This window comes from Notolepis coatsorum (assembly GCF_963971535.1).
Source record: "Notolepis coatsorum genome assembly, chromosome: 15".
Classification (NCBI taxonomy): domain Eukaryota; kingdom Metazoa; phylum Chordata; class Actinopteri; order Aulopiformes; family Paralepididae; genus Notolepis; species Notolepis coatsorum.
The window spans coordinates 21,333,749-21,359,033 of record NC_140179.1 but is presented as its reverse complement, the minus strand read 5'-3'; the positions used below and the strand labels follow the sequence as shown (position 1 = coordinate 21,359,033).

Sequence of the window (25,285 nt, the reverse complement as noted above, 5' to 3'; positions counted from 1 at the left end):
TCTTGTTATTGGACGAGACGTTCTCACGAGGAAGTGATATCGTTAGCTCTCCTCTCCTGCTTCCATACAGGATGCGAGGGATTAGGCTACCCCCGCGCTGAACTGTCCAAGGATATGGGAGTGTATGCATGTGACGTGTGTGTGTGTGTGTGTGTGTGTGAAAGTGAGTGAGAGAGAGGGACAGCGAGAGAGAGAAAGGGAATGAATGTGTGCTCTGGGGGGAGTTTCAATCACGAGCGCAGCTTCAACAGACATTGATCATTTTGGTCAACACAGCTGAGGCACAGCCCCCCTTCCTCCTCCTCTATAAACACAGAGCAAGCACCCCATTGTTTCCCATCCAGGTCTATTTGTGGCAGGCAGCCCACCGCACTATCAAGCAAGACCACCGCAAATGGAAAACAATAAACGCATGAATCTCGTCGTTCCGCCGCTCGACTGTACGGTACATTATCCGTCCCGGCTTGCCGCCGCCGCCACAAATAACACAAACATGCGAGGAAACATCGCCTCCGACGGTCCTGTGTGGTCAGTGGTTACAAACGGGATAAAAAAAAAAGACCTCTACAGTGTCGTTTACACAACTGTCATCTAGTCGCACCTCCTCCTTACAGACTAAACCTGTCCTTTTCATTAACAGAAGTCGCACGACCGCAGCTGCTCTTCAAAACAAACACGTCCCCGGCCAGAGACTGAGAGAGTGTCTGTCAGTAAGAACCCCCGGGGTCAAGCCGCTCGCTGTGAGACGCAGAAGAGGAAGACCCGCGTCAGGTCAGCGATACTGCCTTTGATCCCATCCCAAGGATGGGATGGATGACAGCGCGGTCCTTACCTCGGGTCGGCGTGGCCGGCAGGGGGAACGGTCCGGTACCAAGGACGCCACGCAGGAAAAACAAAACTCTCCGCTTAGCCTTAGAAAAACAACTCTCCTAAGTGTAGAATGCCCATCCTGCTTGGACACAGACAGGTACTAACTCACTGGTGTCTGACTCCGAGTGTGTGTGTGTGTGTGTTTCCACGGAGAGAGGGAGAGACCAGAGGGAGGAGGGGGAGGAGGCGGGGCGCCAGAGGCGAGCTTCGACTAATGAAGTGGCTATGCTTCGCTTAGCCATAACCCCCCCCCCCTTCAAACAATCCTATCACGGCGGGACCCTCTCACAAAGCTCCCATTGTTACCCTGGCTTCCCCAATTCCGCCCCCCACCCCGCCACCCCCCCCTCCTCCAATTCCACCAACAGGTCAGGGAACTCCCCGCGAGGACAGTGAGACACGGCTGGGATGGAAGGGGGCGTGCATTTCCTACCACCCCCCCACACCACCACCAGTACACTGTTCAACAGAGCAGACAGCCTTCAGGAGTTTGATCGGGAGGCAGGAAAATATATCTTTTTTTAGAAAGGACGCAGACATGACACATCGGCCTTTACGAGACTCTTAAAAGTCCTTCGTGCATCGCGGTCGTCATAACGACAGACCTCCGATCAAAATCCAATTTTTACAAAAGTACGACACGTGTCCGACACCCCAAACTCGATACGGGCAGATCCTCGTGAAAGTGCAGTAAGGTTCTGGTTTTCATATCTTGGTTTGCTCTCACAACGGAGCAGAATGGAACATGCAATAATAATGTCAATGTTACCTCTTGTGTGTGCCTTGTATATAATAATAAAGATCCTTATTTTTTTTGTATGTATTTATTTAAGTTAGTTAAGTATTGTGTGATCTGTGTGAAGGGCGGACTAGCAAACTAAGATCGTCATTGTACAGCAAACTGTGCACATGACAATAAATCTTGAATCAACTGGAGATGGGAGCTATAGGCTAGCGTACTTGTGATGGGAGCTATAGGCTAGCCTACTGGAGATGGAAGGGCTAGCCTACTGGAGATGGGGGCTATAGGCTAGCCTACTGGAGATGGGAGGGCTAGCATACTGGAGATGGGAGTTATAGGCTAGCATACTGGAGATGGGAGCTATAGGCTAGCCTACTGGAGATGGGAGGGCTAGGCTAGTCTACTGGAGATGAGAGGGCTAGGCTAGCCTACTGGAGATGAGAGGGCTAGGCTAGCCTACTGGAAATGGGAGGGCTAGGCTAGCCTACTGGAGATGGGAGGGCTAGGCTAACCTACTTGAGATGAGATATAGGCCTACTTGTGTCCCAACTTCTGGAAGAGGAGGCTCACCACCCCAACAATAGCCTGTTCAAGCTGCTGCGGTCAGACAAGCACCTCCGCATACATGCAGCAAGAACAGACTCCGACCCAGCTTCTTCCCCCAGGCCATCAGAACACTGATCTCTCCACACACACAAGCACACCACATCCTCACTTGCACTCTCACACACCCTACAAAAAAGGTCACTTTAAAAAAACATAACTATATTATTGTATATAGTACTCTTTATATATATAAAACTTATTTTAAGCTTAGCATTGTATTCTCATTACTTTTTATCATGTCTATTCTATTATTCCATTTTATTATTTGTATTTTTGCACAATCGAGGCAGGCATGGCCACCTTCATGTCACTACATGTCTTGTGTATACGTATGTGACAAATAAAACTCTTGAATCTTGGAGGGATGGAAGCGGAAGACTCGTTTAGGCCCAAGTAAACTATGTTGAATCAACCACTTTTCCAGACCTTTAAGAAAAGCCTATGTACAATTTCACATGTTTTATTAAGAATAATACAAAGAAAGTACTTACATTTGACTGATTTTGACTATTCATACATGAGACGACTAGGAACGCTTCAGCTTTGGCTGAAAGTTAGCATAAGCACAAGGCTAAGAACTTCTAAAAGGTCATTAAAAACAAGGCTAAGAACTTCTAAAAAGGTCATTAAAAACAAGTCTAAGGGGACTTCTAAAAAAGGTCATTCATCTCTCAAAAGCTTTGCAATAATCGTCATTGTACCCCAATCAGAAATTGTAACACGATGACGACATTTGGCATTTGGGAAAAGAGGGATCTTTCTACTTTCATTTCAGCTGACGCTCGCGTTTGGACGGGTTCCCAGATAACAAAGGGTAAATATTTGGCCCACGGACGCAGCTGTTCACATCTGGGGGCCCCCAGAGGACAGAGGGAGACCGGCTTCCCGTGGGGACCAGAAACACCCCCACACCACACCAAATGTCAACCGGGGAGAGAGAGAGAGAGAGAGAGAGAGAGAGAGAAAGCATCTCGAGTGCGGCACAGAACATGTTTTGTTGGTGAACGTGAACTTGGCACTTGGAGTGTCAGGGGTCGACGCGGGAGGAGCACCACACACATTCTCTCGCGGTCACTGGAGAACAGTTGACAAAGCCCGCTGTCCCACTCCCTGTGCCCCTCCTTACCAAGTGCCCGTCCTTCCCAAACCGTGCAGGTGATTGATTGAACATTTTATTAACAGATTGCAGAATGGGTACAATACAGTACGGCTCAATACACACAATTGTTAAGGGGATGCAGACCAGAGAAAGACTTTCGTCTTGTTTACATCAGGGTCCCCCATTTTCAATTCATAATGAATTGTAAGTAAGGGTGCAATTAGCACTGTGCAATCCATTCTTTGTGGATCCCGCCCCTGGTGTTTTAAAAAAGTACTAAAGACCTGGGGTGGGATCCACAAAGAATGGATTGCACAGTGCTAATTGCACCCTTACTTACAGTAAGGCCTGGTGTTTTAAAGGCTAAATCGTATGTTCTTAAGACTTCTATTTGGGCCAGAAATGCAGCTGAGCCTCTTTGTGGATCAACCATGTTGTGGTTTTGGCCGAGCTCACGAATGCAAAGGAGCTTTCTTGCTACTGAAGAATTATTCTCGGCATTCCCCAGATACCCAGTTAACAGGATCGACTGGGGCTGACAACTTAACCAGCGTCCCCAATCCAATCGGCCGCGCCCTCATTCACTGCCCTAAAAACAATCGAGAGCCCCTGTACACTTGTCAAAGTTCACGTGTGGTTTTAGCGAGCAGGTGTATAGGCTACATTATGAAGCGAAGGCTTGGTAGGTGAAGGAGAAGAACATGCCCGGAACTAGGGCTGACCTTCGAATATTATTTTGGAATTCGAAGCTTCGGGGCCGAGATTTGATTTTAATTCAAAGCTTCGAGATTTAAAAAATAAATAAATGTCTATATTATAAAAATAATTTATGTTGTGGGACTTGTACAGCACTTTGTTCAACTTTGTCAGTGCTGTAAAGTTTAAACATTTTTAAATCTTAGACAAACGAAACACTTTGCTTTCATGACATATTGTAAGCAGTCATTTGAGGCTTTAGAAAAGCAGCACAATGAACACAAACCTGTCAGTGCAGAGTCCGACCTCATCTTAACAAACAGCATTGCTTGTTGTAATTAACAAAGCAATTCTTTTAAAGACCATCGAGTTGTTTACACACACCTGCTGCAAATGTCACCCATCCTGTTTTTTCAGCCTTTTTGTTTCACCATTACCCTTCGAGGAGACCTTTTGTCCTCTCACCAGGCCGTTATTGTAGAATTTGTTCTAATTGACCTGCCTGGTTAAATAAATAATAATGATTACACCGACCAACACACACGTTCACGCTGGAGACAAACAGCCGACTTCCTGCCAAATAATAGTTCATCATATGGCCGCACGATTAATCGAAAAAAAATCACGACCTCGAATCATAGACCTATGCGATCTCATTTGTAAATTGCAGATAATTTTTTTGCATAAAAACAATTTAAATGATTCTGACTAGAGTTATTTTGTATGTTACAAGAGACTTAAGTTTAAGTCGAGCACTTTCATACAAGTTATGTTTAAGTCAAGCACTTTGATATATGTTATGTTGTCCGTTTAAGAAGAGTGCAATAAATGATTTTTATTGAAAACAAGAATCGTGTGAGAGAATTGTGATCTCAATTCTTACAGAAAAACATTTTAGCAAGAATCGTGCAGAGGAAATATACAGGAGGGGCTGTAGAGGCCGGTCTGGCCCTGTAGCCTAATGCAGAAACATATGGGGCGTGCGTGGGTGTGAAGGGAGGGGGGAGGGACGTCCATCCACATGTTCACGCAGGTCCCGCCAGTAATCATTTAAGAGGATCAGTGCTATTCCAGACACAGAAGACATGCTCCCTCTCGCCCGTGCCGTCAGTAGCGCATGGCACGTGCACACGCATTGGAGCCCGCGGGGTCAGCCGTACGTACGCATGCACGCCTGCCTGCCTGCCTGCGTGTGTGTGTGTGTCTGGCATGTGTGCATCAAGGCAGATACAATTTGAATAATTACATCATGCCAAGACCGGAATGATTACATAATGAAAAATGAGGGGGGGGGGGTCTGCTTAGTTTGTGATGGGAAAACTAATTATATATTTATATCATTTAAAAAAAAAAAACGTATTTAAGCTCCATTGTTCGTTCTGTCATTTGCACAGCCCTGCTACATATTCTATTCCACTGCATTATTGTAATTTAGAGTATATATATATTGTACATCCTGCACAATTGTACAACCCTGTCATATTATATACCATTGTACTTTTATTAAAATGTATATATTCCACTTTATTTGATCCAACCTTAACCCTTTCACTGCCACACGACAGAAGGTTAACCCTTTACTATCACACAACCGACGGTCGCCTTCTGTCGTGTGGCAGTGAAAGGGTTAAGGTTGGATCAAATAAAGTGGAATATATACATTTTAATAAAAGTACAATGGTATATAATATATGACAGGGTTGTACAATTGTGCAGGATGTACAATATATATACTCTAAATTAGAATAATAATGCAGTGGAATAGAATATGTAGCAGGGCTGTGCAAATGACAGAACGAACAATAGAGCTTAAATACGCTTTTATTTTTGTGAAAGGGTTAACTTTGTGTGTCGCCGCAGTGAAAGGGTTAACTGTTTTGGTAGTGCGGCAGTGAAAGCGTTAATTGTCTGTTAATGTTGCAAACAACCAAAACAAATTCCTTGTATGTGCAAACTTACAAAAAGACCCTTCCGATTCCGATTATTATTATTTTTTTTATTATTATCTTTTTCCCCCTCCTTCTTTTTCCGATTTTTCTCCCATCCCACTGTTAGTCGTTATGCCAATTCCCAACCCCCTTCCTGGTTGTTGCGCACTTTCCCTACTGTTGGTCCGAGAGGCCGGAGACTGTCACATGCTTTCCTCCGACGCATGTGCAGCCAGCCGGCAGCCAGCCTGGCCGCGCAGATTCTCACTGGGAGAGTGTAACGTGTGGGAGGCCGCACTACCTCTCACCAGATCCTACCTTCGCTGAGCAGGCGCCCCGACCGAACTGTAGGGGTCGCTGTCCACAACGCCCAGGACCCACCCACGGCTCCCCTCCCCCTAACTCAGCCAAACGAGTTAGTATAGCGATCAGCCCGAGCCAAGGCAATGCCGACTCTCCGGGAGTCGAGACCGCAGCCTCTTGCATTGGTGACGAGCACAATCTCCACTACGCCACCTGACCGCCCCCGATTCTGATTATTAAGCCTTATGAAGACATGTTGCCGAAACACCTTGGTTTTAATGTAACCCTGTACTTTTGTGTTTTTTTTCCCCCCCCCGATGATTTAATGAGTTGAGGCCCCATATAGGCCCATCTGGGTCTCTTGCCTCTACTCAGCATCTATACACTTTCTGTCATGGTCAATGTTTCGATTTTTTACTGTTTTGCTGAAATGGTGCGAAATAAAGAAATAAATTACACCTGGGTTTTAATGTAACTCTGATAAAGCGCATGTTGCTGAAACACCTTGGTTTTAAGAACGTTGTGACGGATCGCTTATTCACGTACAAAACAAACAAAGGCTATTCATTTACCAAACATAGTAAAAACAGCAGAGTTATAGATCCAACCCATCTCGTCCAGCCCCGTGTGTGAAGTGGCCGCGGGCCAGCGGTCCTCAGGGGCCCGGAGCCTCTTATTCACTTCCAGTCCGAGACGGACGGGGTTCAGCTGAACCACACCGACTCCCCCGGGGAACACCAGCTCCTCCTCCATCACAGCCTCCTCCCGCTGAGCCCTTTGTGTCTGGACTTAATTAGCCCGTCGGGGGAACGTTTTATTTGGTGCCGAGCCCCTCGCTTTCATTAAAGCTCAGGGCTTTGACTGCATGGCAGCGACAGGAAATGTATTCACTCGGCGTGAAAGGAAAGTAAATATCCCGTCAACACAGTCAGTCGCTGAAGTGATCTCTACGGTCTACACAGCTGCAATAAAACATCATTGCAAAAAAGAATAAAAGGGCATCTCTCTGGGTTTGTACTGCGGTTTGGCAGTTTTAATTTCAAACCTTTATTTCAACTCGTAAGACACTTGAGGTTACCCTCATTTACAGGGACGACGAGCTCACAAAACAAGACAGAGTTTATAAGCGATTTCATAGGCACAATAAATAAGAAAAAAAACTATAAAGAGAATCAGCTAAGACTCAAGTCGACGCCGAGATCATACTTTTAAAACGTGGCAAAGGGAGGAACAGAACGACTGCCCTTTCAAGTGGGATTAAGCTCAGCATATTCCATCTCTCTTGGCCACCTTCCTCGCGTCCTTCCTGGAGACTCGTTCACCCCGGAGGTGAGACAGCACCCCCGAGAAAAGCCCTTCTTAAAGGCTTGGAGGGGCGTGAGCCACCTGCCGATCTCATTTTGATTGTGCTGCTAATGCTAATCCACGGTCAGTGCCAGGATGCAGGTTCCTTAATTACTAGGGGTGGAACGGTACACATTCTAACCGTACACCATTCGGTAAGACCTCCACGGTTCGGGGCATGCGTGTATTGTTCGGTTCAGAGGATGCGCAAAAGAATACACACAAACACGCACGCACACACACACCCAGAGACAGAGTAACTAACGTTAGCCACTAACTAGCATTTACCTGATGTAAACAAGACAAAAGTCTTTTTCTGGTCTGTATCCTCTTAGCAGTTGTTTGTATCGAGCCATACTGTACCCATTCTGCAATCTGTTAAAGTTTTCAAGTTCCGTCCTTTAACTCATTCACTGCCAACGTCGTTTATACTCGTTATTGGCCACCAATCGTTGAATGCCAACAACGAGTATACTCGTTATTTGATCGTTATTTCTTTTATTCAATATTTCTATTCATTACAGCCCCACTGACTCAGGGTTAACATTGGGAATCGCATTGAGAATGCCTGGGTGCAATACCGGCCGCATCACGCTAGACGGCGGTATCGAGCACCCTTTCTAACATTGTATCCTGGGCTGTGGGATGGCCAAGGGTTTCGGGTTACATGTTTCCTTGTCGGGCAAGACGAACGGTTCTGCCGGTTACATTGAAGCCCGTCAAATATGCCCGATCCATATGTTATGGTGGATTATGCCGTCGAGCAAATAGACATTGGATGTCATGTACCAGATGACGATCAAGAAATTGTAATATTGTTTTTGGAATACTCCCGGTCGCAGGTAAAGACAAATTGGCGTACATTTTAGCTTGATCCTGCAAGGCTTTTGTACCGATCGGCTTTTTTAGTGTTGAATACGAATGCCGTTACCGACAATCAAATAAATCAGAAAAGACTCCCCCCCCTCGCCTGTGTAGACCTATTTTTTAATAAAACACAGAAGACGGGGAGACAAAACACTGGTGTCTGTAGACCTTTGAAATAAAACCCTGAACTATTCAGGTATATTTGAGTCCTTCCCTTATTTGTGGAACATTTATAAAATAAAAAGTAGTCCACTTTGAAAAACGACTACCATGTGTAGACTTAAACACAGAAAAGGAGAAAAAACACTGGCATCTGTAGACCTACTTTGAAATAAAACCCTGAACTATGCAGCTCTATTAGAGTCCTTCCCTTATTTGTGGAAAATCTATAAAATAAAAAGTAAATTTCTTGTTGTTCGCAAATTTCGCACTACATATCAGGCATACAAGTAAGCCTGCATCGTTAGTCGTGAAAGCAAATTAATCTGTCCACGCTGAATTAAACCCTCTATTTTCCTCAGATTTTCCTTTTTTTGGATTTATCCATGGTTAGCTTACTGGGGGGTCGGAAACTCAAGATTAGCCACTTGCAGACTGCAGGGAGAGGCGCGGGGTGTGACGTACTGTATATTTTAGTTGATGAAATATTTTTTCATTTCAGTGTCACAGTATGACATCAATCTCCAAAATAAGAAAAAAAATGTAAAAAAAAAATATATATATATATATATATATTTTTTTTTGGGCCAGGGAGCCGCAGGTTCCCGACCCCTGCCCTAGAGTCTAGGGCCTAGACCGCTCTAAAACCACTTATATATTCACCATGGTATAACACGGGAACGTATGGATGGAAAAATTCTCTTTTTTGCATCTTGACCGGAAGAAACTCAATGTCAAATGGCTATAATATAGAATATAGATTTAGCTCTACAAACAAGGTGACTAACTCCCATCGTTTACAGCGTGGCTGTGGCAACACTACCACAGGATAAGGCTAATAGCTGGCGGTCAATGAGTTAAGACAGAAGCAGGGTGTCCTTTAAGACACAGCAGGCATGGCACTGCTGATGTTCTCTCACGGCACACGGAAAGACCAGCCAACGAGATCATAATCATCATCCCTTCAGGAAGTCACAGCAAGGCTACTTCGTTTAATACCCGAGCAATATATAATACAGACCAACTTGACAAGTTACTTTGCCTCTATGTTTTTTGTTTGGGGAGGGGGGTGACTTGGCGCCGATGTCAGGAGAAACTCCAAAATCCAAAATAGAGTCGCATCGCATCCTCTGTTATGACTGGTCCGGGCGTCGCTGGGAGTGGCTAGTCAATGAGACGACTGTTCCAGAATAGCCTTCTGAGGAACCCTCGCGGCCACAGGGACATTGAAGGAATGCCTTCATCGGTACGTCAGGAAAGTGGCCGGTAGCCAGAGTTGCGTCAGGGCAGGGTACACGTCGCGAGTCATGCATTTTAACGGTTATCTAGGCACGCGCCTGTGGCTGTAGACTCACTGGGATTCTGCTGCTAGGGAACGGTTTGAACCCAAGTGCATTTTTCCTGTCAGTTATGTCATTCAAACATTGCAACAGGAAGTCGACTTGGGTCCGTTTTAGGATGTTTATGTTGCTGCCAAGATGAAACCGTCCATAATGACACAGCGAGGAGGAGAAGGAGAAAAAAAATCCAACACAGATGTTGTAAACAAAGATGATACGGCAAAGTGTTCTTGGTGGAAGTGTAATTTTGGAAGGTGGGTGAGTGGGCGGCACGATGTAATCTCTACACTAGGAGAAACCATAGACGCCTCCATTATTCCAGTTCTATGAGAACAACCAATGAGGCTCACCAGTGTACACAACATTTGAATCTTGATCAAATAAAAAATAAAGCCACCTTAATGTAGCCTCAACTTAGCCTGCAGTGCATTTACTAGGAATGGGCATGGATTTCTGAATAGTCATTAAATGATCAAAAGAAAGTGAAATTATGGGAATATTTTCCCTTGGTTTTACCAGCACATAACCCATTCTTTGCCGGAGCTTATATTCATCCTTGTAGCCTCTCTGTCAGCACTATTTGTCTATGGAGATGTTCACCTTCTTTGCAGGGCTATAACTTTTTAAATTGTATTGCTAAATTGACATTACTATGGCCCATTCAACATCAATTATCTATCGTTCAGGATGTAGGAACGTTTTACTTTTTCATTCACACATTCATACTAAAATACCGTCCAGAGTATAAATATGTTTTTATCGTTTTCTGCTGTATTTCATAGAACGTGAGATATAGCCATAAATGCATATATTAGATGATCAAATGCAGTTTGATACCTGTTACAAAGGATCAGATTAAACCGAATATATATATTTATTGATTGATATATATTGCATAGTATTTGTATATCGTTTGATATCCCTTGTATATTCCTTGTACATATACACGGAATATCCCTTTAGCCCAGACCATAATATTTCATTCTCCTATTGGACAGCGGTCCACAGGCGCCAGAGCCATGCCTCCGGAGTCAGGTTCAAAGTCACCGTCAAGACATGTCTGGACATGCCCGGCCTTGCCCAGGGCTACGAGACAGAAATGAGGTTGGCACTAGTTTGTTCGCCGTGCATATAAATATGGCGCAGGTGAATACAGCAGCACTTAGTCAGAAGTCAAGAGTTACCCAATAAGTTGAAGCCTCACCCACGATACTCCGTGCGGTGAAGTATGGCCTGTTTGGCCCCAAAATAGAGCATTGAGACCGCGTGCGAATTAATAACTGAATTGTCAGAGTTTGGCGCTATACCGTCGAGTGCGACATATTTCTATTAAGTCAGTAATAGTCTATTTGTGTATAGTGTATCGTGCGGCTAAAGTTCTACAGTGACCAGCATCACCAACGCTTCCTCGTACCAGCTAGAGTGCTTATCCAGGCTGGGCTGCTTTCATGGCGCTTTCACCCGAGGAGACCTAGACGAGAACCGTGTGGACATGTACACTGGATTAATCTACCCGACGACTACATAGCCCTTTGCGGCTGGATTATATTTGCTTTGGTCCTGTGATTTATGGAGCGGAGAATCGCCGACGCCTACACGTGTGGGATTTACCCTGTGAGGAGACCAGTCGAGTCTGCGCCTCAGAGAGCCTGAGGCCGGCTAGCTTTCTTCACTGTGGAGCTACAGTCTACGGAGAACAGCTGTATTCGTCTGTGGATCAAGAGGCTATTGCACCGTCTCCTGTACTTGGAGTCTCCTTAGTCATCGTTGACCAGACTCTCTACTACCGACAGATCCTCTACCCCTGCTGGCTTACAACCGGGGGGACCCTTCCAGTATCTCCCGCTATATATTACTAGTGTACCATAGATATAATTCCCTAAGATTCAGGTTGTATAATTACCTCCTGCGTAACCAGAGAATGGACATTCATTATTGATTTGCCTACGCACATTCCTTTGCCTTATAAGCGCATCCAAAGTATAATAGAGAAGTATATTATGTACCTTTTGCTGCAATAAATACTTGATTACACCTTGGTGTGGAACCGGTTCATTGTGGGAAGTGTTCATCATATTTATATATCATGTACTGTATGGCCAGTAATTAAAGTACATAAAGCGGTAGTGGTTTAATGATACCATACTTATCAATACAGTCAGGGAATTGTACCCCTCAGTTACAATACCGATCAACGTTATATTAAAAAATGTACATGATCCTAAACGTCATGACTGGTCATCTGCTGGTGACCGGAGGGGGGGGGGGGGCGTTTATAATGCAATGACCGACGTTAAATGATTCATGTAGTATGGGTGATATATAGATCAGAGCAGTTTGTATGGTTATTGGTTAATAATAATCAAAAACGCTGAAACTCACGGCAGCTTCCTCGTAGCGATGGGGGATGATACTGGAGCAAAAAGATAGCCATTATGGGATGTTGATCTAGGTCAGGGGTGTCAAACTCATTTTCACAGAGGGCCACATCAGCATTATGGTTGCCCTCAAAGGGCCAAAGACCGTATAAATGTTAATGTAATGTAAAATAAATGTAGCTACACATTTACATATTGTTAAACATGGTGTTTCTGTATTTATTACTTATTCTAGTTATACATATTGCATATTCATTTGCATAAATGTAAAAATATATGTTAGCTTATGTTATTTTAACAAATAATTTTAGTTTATCAGAACCCCATATTACTCCACCAATCAATGATCAAACCATTCAAGTAAATAACAAAGAAGAATATCATCAAATACAAGCTATGACATTAAGTTTGTTCAAAACCTTTTTGTCACAGTCAAGAGGGGCAAAACTAACAACTGTGAGCTGCAAAGAACACGTGGGACAGATGTAGCAGATGTTACAAAAACAAATGGCTGCACACAACCTTGCAGAGGCCATACATCCAACTAATGGAAGATAGTTTAATTAACTTTAATTAACAGATTGCAGAATGGGTACAGTACAGTACAGCTCAATACACACAATTGTTAAGGGGATGCAGACCAGAGAAAGACTTTCGACTTGTTTACATCAGGGTCCCCCATTTTCAATTCGTAATGAAATTGCTATTATGTGTCTGCATGAACACACAACTGTAACTGTACTCAAAAATAACAAAATAAGGGTTGTCTCAGTTCACAACTATATTGGTCAAGTTTTGGGTGGGACTTGTTTGCGTCCCTACAGCTTCTTATTCAATTGAGCGAGATGCTCGGTTATGTCACACAGCCAGTTTGCATCTGACAGTTCAGACAATATTTCTTCAACCCTTTGTTACCTATTCCGCCTGGATCGTTTTTGTATTTTGGGCTGTAAAATTGTCAAAGAATGTCTGAGGAGTAAGTGCTTTTGGCTTTTTTCCTTTGTTACCTCAGATGTTCAACATACATGTATGTGTAAGAATGTGTAATAACTAAGGCTGTCAAAGTTAAAGCTTTATTAACGCATTAACCCACAATTATTTTAACACTGGTATTTTTTAACCCAATATTAATGTAAAAAAAAAAAAAAAAAAATTATATTTTTTTTTTACCTGAGCTCTTGGGGGGCCACATCAAATGACGTGGCGGGCCGGATTTGGCCCGCGGGCCGTGAGTTTGACACCTATGATCTAGGTGATCCAGTTCCGGTTTGTATAATACTAATATACGTCCAATCATGTTGTTTATTGAGTTATGGCAACGGATCGATATGCACGGTGTCTGGATAGAGGCCCGCGAGCGACAGCGAGTGGCCGGACGGAATAGCGGACAGACTAAGCACTTCCGGTTTTGGCAACTTGCCGATCGGCCACCAGGTGGCGGTATTGAAGCGTTGGAGAGTTGAGCGGAGATCTACAGCACCAGTCAAGACTCCGTGGGTGAAATGTGAATACCATGACAGAAATTTGAAATATTGATCTCAAAGACGCTGTAAGACATCATTGGCAGATTACGCATGGCGAGGAATGACGTGGTAACACGTCATTGGCGGGAGATGGGTTAATACTGTGTAGTGTATTGAGAGGGGACTCTATTAACTGTTACACAACTGAACGGCATGCTGGGTACAGGTAGCTAGCTAGCATTCAGATTTAATTTTGTTAACAGCTGGGAGAACAGAAAAGAAAGACTAGAGATGTTACATTGTAGCAACGTGTTGTACGTTTGCCATGTTGTTTCACTAAGTTCACCCATAAAGAATCAGTGATGTAACGTTCAGAGTGAATGCGTAATGTCCGCTAGCGTTATATGTGAGGGGTTCAAATAGTTCCCAGTGACTATTTAATATTATACAACGGCATGCAAATTTCTCGATTCTGATTGGCTGAAACAGTCCATTTACACGTATGTATTGCGAACAGTCCACGCTTGCTGGCCCAGGACCCACCCACAACCGAATCACATCACATCAATCCGCCGGATCACAAGATGGTGGACAATAATAATGGTTTTACAAATGGATATGTTGATAGCGACTAAACGACTAAATATCAAGCGATTCTGTCACAGCGAATGTCTTAGTGCTTTAAACAATGTTGGATGATGTAATTGATGGGTCTTGAATCATTGTGTAACAAAAGAAAAATCGCGGATTGATTGATTAATTTGCAAAAAAAAATCAATTTCTTTTTCCTTTCGACTGTCAGCGCTGGCTCTAGTCTCCACCCACCGCCACACACCCCCACACACACTCCTGTCTGCAACGCGGGGGATAGTCAGACTGAGAGAGAGCTGGGTGCTGCGCTGTTCTAAGTGAGCATGGCCTATTGAGTTGATTGATTGCTAATTTTATTACTGTACGCTTGGTTTCCAACTGGTTAAGTTTAGGCCCTCTACAGTAGGTTTAAAAAAATAAATAAAAAAATAGGGCGAAGAAAACTTTTTTTTCCTATAGGGCAAAGAAAATTTTTTAATTTGTTTTACCTACTTTCTATAGAAGCATCTAAGAATGAAGTTCTATAGAAAGTAGGTCTGCATCCCCTTAACAATTGTGTGTATTGAGCCGTACTGTATTGTACCCATTCTGCATCTGGTAATAAAATGTTCAATCAATCATTCCAATAATACACAGTTGGATGTGTTAGTTGGTTGGATGCACTTCCGAGCTGCTTCCACATGAGGCAACTTCTCTCAATCATTCCAATAATACACAGTTGGATGCGTTAGTTGGTTGGATGCACTTCCGAGCTGCTTCCACATGGAGGCAAATTGTCTTTTTTGTAGTTGTGGGAACTACTTTTTCTGGCGGATGGTTTTCAATAAATCTTCGATTAATGTGTGTTTATTGTATAGCAATAAGGTTGGATGAATGTGGCAGTTGTATAAAAGCTTTACACCACTTGCAGTCGTGATTTGTGAACAATAAACCATGCCTAGGGGGGTCTAACGACCCTCGGCTGCGCCTCGGGCCTAACAACCACCCCTAGGCATGGTTTATTGTTCACAAACCACTCCTGCGCGTGATGTAATGCTTAAGTAATTGTGAGTTTTGACCATCCCTAGTATTTTATTCTAATCAAATCCTCAAGTAGCCTATATTTTGAATTTAGGAAATCATACCACCACCTAACCTGCATCCTAAGGTCTTACCGTAATGTAAACAGCATTATAAGGGTCAATTCAGATAAGCCTTTCAGGCCAGGGACCATGCAGCCCCCGAAGGTCAGGCCAAGGGGAGGAGGGAGGGGTCGCCATGTTTAGCCTAAACAAATCAGCTAAACATGCTTGCTTGATAATCCAGGGATAGCGGAGGAAGGAAAGAAAACTTCATATAACCGTAGCAGCTCAAACACTAACCTACTCAAACACTAACCTAGCTCATCAGTAGTAAGAGGATACTCAAACACTAGCTGCCTGTTTGCCTGTTCCCTAACGAGATATTATTTAATGCACCCGTTATCAGAGACAGCAAAGAGGTTTTCAATAATCCCACCAAACGAGGGCTTAAAGTGGCACAGCACCTGCCTCATACAGACCATAAACTGCTAAACATAATGAAAGTAATTAACACAGAAGGAGGATCTGGTGAATGAACACTCTGTCTTAATTCAACTCGGGTCACGTTATAACGTGTATTCAGGAGACGAGGGGTGGAATATAGTCCGCTCTGTAGAAACTGAAATCTAATCTCCTTTGTATGATCATGGGATGACTTGATCTGGGGGGGGGGGGGGGGGGGGTTATTTGTCAAGTCCAACAGCCAGAGTAGAATTATCTCAACCCCAAGAATATCACTGTACTACAACTCTGCACATCCGATTAGCACCATATAACTCAGTAGTAACTACCTATCTTATACCCAGTTTCACTTATTACTATTTTATTTAACTTCTTTACGTTTTACTGTACTTGAGCTGTATGACGACAATACATTAGAATCTAATAGAGGGGGCCAGGGGGGGTGCATAGTCTACAAGCCAAACCAGCAGAGAACAATAATACTGAACCGTACCGTACCGTCTATCCTTAGTAGGGCTTACTACTAGAGCCGTCCGTCCCCGAAGCCTGTTTTTGGGCTTCGAACTTTGTCCGGATATTTCGAACGGGGGTTCGAACCTTCGTTTTTAATAAATATCCTCAAACGAAATCCTCAATTTGAATAAAGTGATTAAATTAGTATTTATTTTTATTAAATCAACTCTTTAATGAATATAACTCTGTTTATAGGGATATATGTAGAGATAGGGATAGTAGATGAAAAGGTATGCGTCTGGTATGGATATATTATTAGAAGATTGTATAATTGGTTGATATGAACATAGGTAATGTAGGTAATGTATGTAGGGCTGTCTTAAATACTTCGAAGCTTCGTTTCGATGGGCATGTATGAAAATAAAATGTTTGCTAAATCAACCCTGCCTCTGTTTGTCAATTACAACAAGCAATGCTGTTTGTTATTTAAGATGAGGTCGGACTCGGCACCGACAGATTTGTGTTCATTGTGCTGCTTTTATAAAGCCTCAAATGACGGCTTACAATACTTCATGAAAGCAAAGTGTTTCGTTTGTCTAAGATTTTAAAAGGTTTAAACTTTACAGCACTGACAAAGTTGAACAAGGTGCTGTACAAGTCCCACAACATAAATTAGTTAAAAATCGAAGCTGCTGTGGCTAATGGGGATCCAAATAAACGTAACTTAAACTACGCTCTCCGACCTACAGCTCACTACTAGGGCTTACTACGCTCTAGGGCTGACCTTCAAAGCTTTTTTTGGCAATCGAAGCTTCGGGGGCGAGCTTAGATTTTAATTCGAAGCTTCGAAAAAAGAGAAAAAAAATAACGTTTTATTTTTATCTTATGTTGTGGGACTTGTACAGCACTTGGTAAACTTTGTTGTTTTTAAATGTGCTCTATAAATAAAGTGGATAGGATTAATTAATTAAGTAGCCCCTTTCGTGACTGTGACACAGCCAACAAGGTTTCACTCGGCTGCGCTGCCTGGGTGCAGTGGGGCTGCTCTCACAGCCAACGACATGACATTACATATAATTATGTTGCAACCTTCGTCTATCAAGCAAACAATTATATTATATTTAATTTATCATTTATAATTATATCAGCCAATGCACCTACAAAAGCAGATGATTACAATTAAATTAGCCAACTTGGTAACACATTAGTCATAGCAGCATAGGCATAGCCTTATTAATGTTTTGTGTGGCGTTGCCGTCGTGTACAACGATACAAGTTTTCGGTGATTTGACAAAGTTGTTGTAGAGTTGTGATATGCCAATTTCTTCTGGCATATCTGGCACTCGGCTTTTTGGGCATTGTCTTTGCATATTTTAAAGTGTAACCACGCGTCTCTGATGACTTCTTCGTCGACATGTCTGCTGCACATGTCCTTGTTTTCAACACATAATCTCCACTAGGGATGCACCGAAATTTCGGCCACCGAAAGTTTTCGGCCGAAAATGGCAAAAAATTGCCTTTCGGCCGAAAGAGTTTTTTCACCGAAAATATATCACGAAACAGAAACAACCTGTAACCTAACTCGTGTTGTTGTGATGATGTCGCGCTGTCGGGAGTCGCGCTGTTTCTATGTAAACTCTGCGCGCAACGCGTCCAATAAATGAGTCTTTAACATGCTTTTATATCCTTATTTACTATATGCCCGTCGCGGTTAATCACTGAGTGATCTAATATGCATATTATTCAGAGCGAGAGAGGGGGGGGATTGTGTTTCTCATATTGACGCCGTCTGTCTGTCGCGCGTCTACTGTGCCAAAGTCAAGAGAACACATTCATCGGGGGACTAGAAAGGTGCGCTCAGTAGAGCACAGATGTCCGCTGCGGCAGCCAGAGAAAAGATGGAATTAATGTACTGTATGCATTCAGAAGTGCTGAATAAATGTTTTATGGACCCATAATAGTGATTATTTATTATTTAAGTTAAGTCATAATCATATATTTTTCCATAATCATAATGTTCCACAACATTAGAATTTTTCTATTCTATGAATCATTTTCGGCCTTTCGGCTTTCGGTTTTCGGCCAACTGTTTTCTATTTTCGGTATCGGTTTCGGCCAAGAATTTCCCATTCGGTGCATCCCTAATCTCCACATGCTTGTTGTAGAGAGGTGGAGTCGAGGCGCCGCTTACTTTCGTTTCATTGGAATGGAGGCGCAAGATTTGAGAGCCAAAAAAAATAATAATTCTTTTAAACTTCGATTTTTTTTTTTTTTTTTGTATTGTTTTTTAAACATATCAAATTAGACACAAGCATTAACAGTAAACATCCAATGAAATCACCATTTGAATCATTATAAATGTAGTATACGAGATATATACATAATACTTGCTATCTAATACCCTACATACATATGCTCTCGCTCGCTCACCCCCCCCCCGGACCCCCACTTGGATAATTCATCCATTTTCATTCGTTTCTAACCAGGCACTACAATTCGTATGCTAGCTTTTATTCTCTCCACCACTTCTAACCAGATTGCAATGTTGGTTTCACTGACACCTAAAATTCTTGCTGTAGACATTTCTAGATAAATCACATAGAGATAGGTAAGAACCCATACCTTCCGGCACATTTTTTCCGGTTGAAACCATCGTGATGCTATCAGCTTTTTAGCCGCTGTGAGACCAGATAAAACTAGTCTCTTTAGCTGTATAGGGGCTGCAAACTGAAAAACATCATTCAACAGCAATACAGAGGGGTGTACAAGTATGTTCAGAAATAAGAATTCTGATAATTGCTGGGACACTTCTTTCCAGAATATCTTAACCGGTGGGCAATCCCAATACATGTGCATAAATGTACCCTCATCCCCATTTGTACATAAGGAACATCTGGAGTCTTGTTTAAGTCCCATTCTGTTCAATCTTATAGGAGTCAGGTATGTCCTATGAATATAATTAAGATTAATTTGTTGATGGTCCGGGTTACGTGACACAATTCGAACGTTTGCCCAGACTTCTTGCCAATCAAAATCTATTTCCAAGTCTGGTATATCCCTCCTCCAGACTGAGTCTAGGGGGAGGATTCCATACGAGGACGTTAGTAAGTGATGATAAAAATCAGATACGAAGCCTCTCGATGTCTCTCTTTCATAGAAGAATGTGATATCTGTAGTGCTCAATTGGTATCCTTAATGGGACTCCATGAGCCTTCAAACAATCCAATAACTGTGCGTAAAAATAATATGTGGAACTGGTGAGGTTAAATTTTTTATGCATGTCTTGATAGCTACGGTGAGGTTAAATTTTTTATGCATGTCTTGATAGCTACAAAAACCCCGTTTGTTGAAAACATCTCCCAATGTGTGTATGCCCTGCTTTTCCCATTTGGGGTATCTTTAGTCGTTTTCCAATAAGGAGTGCATTGTTATTGAATAGGAGAGTATGACTATGCCATTTATGTTAGTTAGAATATTTTTTTTGTGTTTCACGCCATATCCGGATCACATGTGTAATAGGGGGGCCAAATTTCAATTTGCATTGCTTAATGTATACTATGTATACTATGTCCTGCAGTCTATGTGGTGCTACTATATTTTCTTCTAAGTTTCTCCAGGATACAGATGCTTGGGAATCAAACCAGGTTGTCAGTGGTCTTAAAGAGTACGCTTTAAAATAGTGGTAAAAGTAGAGCCATATGGAATCCGCGATCACGGAATCGCGGACGGAATCGCGGAATTGAGCAATAAAAATGGAATCAACTAAAAAAAAAATTAATTAAAAAAAGTTTTTTTTTTTTATGTTGTGGGACTTGTACAGCACTTTGTTCAACTTTGTCAGTGCTGTAAAGTTTAAACCTTTTTAAATCTTAGACAAACAAAACACTTTGCTTTCATGAAATATTGTAAGCCGTCATTTGAGGCTTCATAAAAGCAGCACAATGAACACAAATCTGTCAGTGCCGAGTCCGACCTCATCTTAAATAACAAACGGCATTGCTTGTTGTAGTTAACAAAGAGAGGCAGAGTTGATTTTGCAAAAATATATATACCTTTTTATTTTTATTTAATAATCGAATTTTATTTTCATATTCGAATGAAATAAATGAATGAAGCTTCGAAGTATTTAAGACAGCCCTATTAAATGGACTGTTATATCTTATTAAATTGTGGACATTTATTCATTCCCACTTATTAGACACTATTTCTGATGGTAAAATGAGCGTACAAAGCAAAATACAGAATTCTGAAATATTAAAACGGAAAAAACGGAATTTGGAAAAAAATAAAATGGAATTTGGAAAAAAATAAAACGGATTTCATATGGCTCTAGTAAAAGTCTGGAAATGCCATACCTCCATCGGCTTTGTTTCTCTGTGCTGTGAATCTTTTTATTCATGGAAGTTTGTTTACCAGTAACCATCAGGGGGGGGTAACGGTAACATTGAGCTAATGAAGTTGATTCTAGGTAAAACATCCATCTTAACTATTGATACTCTTTAAACTTCGATTTTTTTTTATGTTCGAAGCTTGTGCCATCGAACAAAGCTTCGAAGTATTTAAGACAGCCCTACTACGCTCTCCCACCTACAGCTCACTACTAGGGCTTACTAAGCTCTCCACCTACAGCTCACTACACTCTCCCACCTACAGCTCGGGCTAAATCCCGTCTGTGCCACCCCCCCCCCTCCTGGGGCTTATCCCCCCCCCCCCCCCACTGGTCCTATTTCTGTAAACTCCATCCTAAATAAATGAGGGGTAATCCAAGATTTCATTAATGATCTCCATTGTGTCCACATGAGGCAGGGCAGCCCATATGGGCACACACACGGAGGTTTAACCCATTAAGCTGCTGATGTCTCTCGCCGATCGTGTAGGGAAGGGGGGGGGGGGTGTCATGACATGTTCTCAATCAGCTGCGCCCCCCCCCCCCCCACCCGAGGCCTGGTGCCAGAGATCAAGCAGATGGCGGTCACGTTCTGTACCTCTACACTCGTGCATCCGTTCTCCACGGTCGACTACAATCCAGACCTGGGCAGCGGTGGTCGCTTTGTTTGGTGGTCGCTAGGGACATGTTGTCATGGTAACTGATCACCGGAAGAGTCAAGCCACCTTTGAGCTAGCCATTTTGGAAGGAGTTGTGTAAATAGATTATAGGTGTTGTTGTGTAAATAGAACCAGGCAGCGTTTAACTTTACTGTAGCCTGTATGAAGCATCTACATGCTGGGATTATTCACCACTGATGGCTTTAAAAACACAAACACTCCAGTGTCTGGTCGAGTAACTTGAGTCTCCCAGTCCCTCCGCAATAAACAGAAAATACATGTTCTGGTATCCCGTTCCCACTTATCAGGAGGGAGAACTCCACACTAAAAAATGGTCTGACAAAAATAAGATTTTTTTTAAGCAAATCTGTCCTTGAAACAGTGCAGTAAGAAAATCTGGCTTGGCAATATGTCTTGAAATAAGTTAAATGATCTAGGGCTCTCTCTCTCTCCTGATTGGATAAAGTGGGAACAGGATACCAGAACATGCATTTTCTGTTTACTGCAGAGTGGAGGGACTGGGAGACCCGTGTTACTGACCAGACACTCTATATCAGTGATGGCTGTTTACTGCAGAGTGGAGGGACTAGGAGACCCATGTTACTGACCAGACACTCTATATCAGTGATGGCTGTTTACTGCAGAGTGGAGGGACTGGGAGACCCATGTTACTGACCAGACACTCTATATCAGTGATGTCTGTTTACTGCAGAGTGGAGGGACTGGGAGACCCATGTTACTGACCAGACACTCTATATCAGTGATGGCTGTTTACTGCAGAGTGGAGGGACTGGGAGACCCGTGTTACTGACCAGACACTCTGTATCAGTGATGGCTGTTGTAATGTAGAGCCATTTAATACTTATCTTGAAAACAAAATTAAATCAAGGGAAATACAAAATTGTATAGGACAAAGTGGAGAAATAGTTTTGCAGCAACAAGAGACTCCAAGAGCGACTCCATAGCATTCAATTAGATGTTGGTTCTCACAGATCAAGTTTCAACACAGTTTGATGATCATTGTTACTCAGCTGAAAGAGATGTACCCTTCCTGCTGACCTGTCGGTACAGAACTTGTAAGTCGCTTTGGATAAAAGTGTTCAGCCAAAACGACTAAATGTAAAAATAAGTTCTAAAAAGGACAGAAGTTTTGCCTATAACGAGTTTGAATCCAAGGCTTCCTGTGTTGTAGCACCGACACACACTGCAGGAAACACCTGCTCGGCCTGCACTCCTCCTTCCCAGCAGGAAACCAAGAGCAAATTGATTCATTACCTTTACTTATTTTTAAACAGCGCTGCACAACATATTGACGACCTCGTTTAGTCATCAACCAGTTTGGAATAATTTCCCCATCATTTCAACAACATTGGTCATCATCAACATAGCCGCTTACTTTTCATATGCATCCGTGATCCATTAGGAGTTGAAAATGGGGGACCGTGATGTAAACAAGACTAAAGTCTTTCTCTGGTCTGCATCCCCTTAACAAGTGTGTGTATTGAGCCGTACTGTATTAATTTGTACCCATTCTGCAATCTGTTCATTAAAGTTTTCAATCAATGACTTGACAAATCAAACCAGGATTCTCTAGACGGGAGAACTCATACCATTATGTAATGCTCCAGTGTAGGAATGCATATTATCAATTCAGTTCAATCACATACTCGCCATCGATGATGATTGACCCGTGTTGTGACCATGTTATAAAAGTTTGACAGTTTATTTCTCATATCCAAACGATGACAGGAGGTGGAACACACCGTTCTAACGTAGCTGTTCCTCCACGTCAGTCTGGAGGAACTGATAACATTGTTATCAAGTAAAACGTTAAATTATCAAACGAGGAGAGTTATCGCTCAGTAATTCATCTGCAAAAAAAAAAAAAATGCGATCGCTTCTCCTGCGCTTCCTCGTGGTTTGAGTAGATGGGGAAAGTGGGGAAACTGTGCGGAATTGTTCTGAAGAAACTCGTTACGCAACAAAGTCCAAACGTAAACGCAGAATAAAAGTGTTAAAACTCACCACCACCACCACGCTGCTTGGATGTCTCTCTTGTCGGGGAAATGCGAGACTTTGGCGTTTGGGAGCATAGATATCTATGTTTGGGAGTTCCTTCAGTTCCTTCTCCAAGAGTTTTCAAACAGCACTGCGCTCCGTGACGTGATGTGGTGGAGGCGCTGTTCGAAACAGCCAATCACAGCGCTCCTCTTAATGAGACCCCATCAGGGGGCGTGGCGAAGGGCGTGGTCAGGCCCCGCGGGAACAGCATGTGGGCGGGGCTAGATGCACCTGAGAAGTGTCATCTCTTATTACCTTTAGTCCAATTCCATTCATTCAAATGTAATGGCTTTCATATGGTTTTGTCACTGAATGGTTAGATTAATCCAATCATTTAATTAAAGGTTTATTTTTCCTCATATTTTTATATTCAGATTTAATTTGATTGCCTATATTTATGTCTTCCCACTATTACCTGCCCATACTACCTGTACCCCCCTCCCCCCTCCCCCATGCTGCTATGACACTCGAACTTCCCCAAGGGGATCAATAAAGGAATATCTTATCTTATAATAATCAAATAGGCTATATGGATAACATCAGCCCTGATCCACTTTCATAACTTGGAATTTGTCTCATGTCATTATTAGTAGCCTATATATTTTTTCCAGCATCATATAATGAGGTCAAAATAGTTTAGTAAATAGTTGTTAGGCTACAGCTTGAGTCACAAGGCCAATAGGTCAAATAACCTAGTGGGCTATGATAGGTCTACAAAGATTATGAGGATAAGCCTCTTTGCAGCCAAAGTAGCCTATCCTCACTGTTTACATTTACATTTAGTCATTTAGTTGAACACTTTTATCAAAAGCGACTTACAAGTTCTGTACAGTTCTGAACAGGTCAGCAGGAAGGTTCTGTACAGTTCTGAACAGGTCAGCAGGAAGGTTCTGTACAGTTCTGAACAGGTCAGCAGGAAGGGCGCAACTCTAAAGTTCAGTAACATTGTTCAAACCGTGTTGGACTTGAGAGTATATACTCTCTTTTCTGGACTCTTTTTGTATCACAAACAGTACTGTATTTGCAAATCTGGTATGTCATAAATTTATAGATGTAGCAGTACTGTCTATCTGTGTGTCATATATGTTATGATGAATTGAAAATGGGGGACCCTGATGTAAACAAGACGAAAGTCTTTCTCTGGTCTGCATCCCCTTAACAATTGTATGTATTGAGCTGTACTGTACTGTACCCATTCTGCAATCTGTTAATAAAGTTTTCAATCAATCAATCAATCAATCAATGCTACAGTCTTGAGTGCATAGGGGGTGACAGTGGCTCAGGAGGTGGAGCAGTCGTCTGGTAATCTGGAGGTTCCCGGTTTGATTCCCGCTCCTCCCGGGCAGAATGTCGAAGTGTCCTTGAGCAAGACACTTAACCCCTAACTGCTCCCTATGAGCAGGTTGGCACCTTGGTTTCCTCTGCCGTGAATGTGTGAGTGAATGGGTAAAATGTGAGGAACAAATTGTAAATGTGCTTTGGATAAAAGCGCTATATAAAAATGCACCATTTACCATAGTAGTATAGACATAATAGGTAGTATTATAGGCAAGGTAGAATACTTAATTAAAGTAGAAAAGTGCATACTTCTTTTGCAGTTTTGCATTTTTGCGTGTACTTTCGTTTGGTATATTCTATATTTTGTATAGTTTTTGGTCTTTATTCTTTTTACTCTTTTACTGTATGAAGCACAATCTCAGGAGGCTCATACAGAACCAAGCATTTCACTGTAATGTACCTTATATGTGACAAATAAAACAAAACTTGAACTTGAAACTTGAAAGTGCATAATAGTAAAAGACAGTACAAAGGTTAG

General features: G+C 42.5%; 1 protein-coding gene across 3 annotated transcripts in view; it reads right to left on the bottom strand.

Annotated features, from left to right (window-relative positions):
• gas2l3 (growth arrest-specific 2 like 3) overlaps window positions 1–23,535 on the bottom strand; it is a 56,222-nt gene extending 32,687 nt beyond the window's left edge. Inside the window, exon 1 of one of the 3 annotated variants that reach the window (XM_084330763.1) lies at window positions 23,434–23,535. The gene's annotated coding sequence lies outside the window, so the exon portion shown is untranslated. Of the gene's footprint in view, window positions 1–832; window positions 974–23,433 lie in introns of those variants that run through there. The other 2 variants (XM_084330764.1, XM_084330762.1) reach the window with 2 other exon arrangements.
• Between the last annotated feature and the right edge of the window lie 1,750 nt (window positions 23,536–25,285).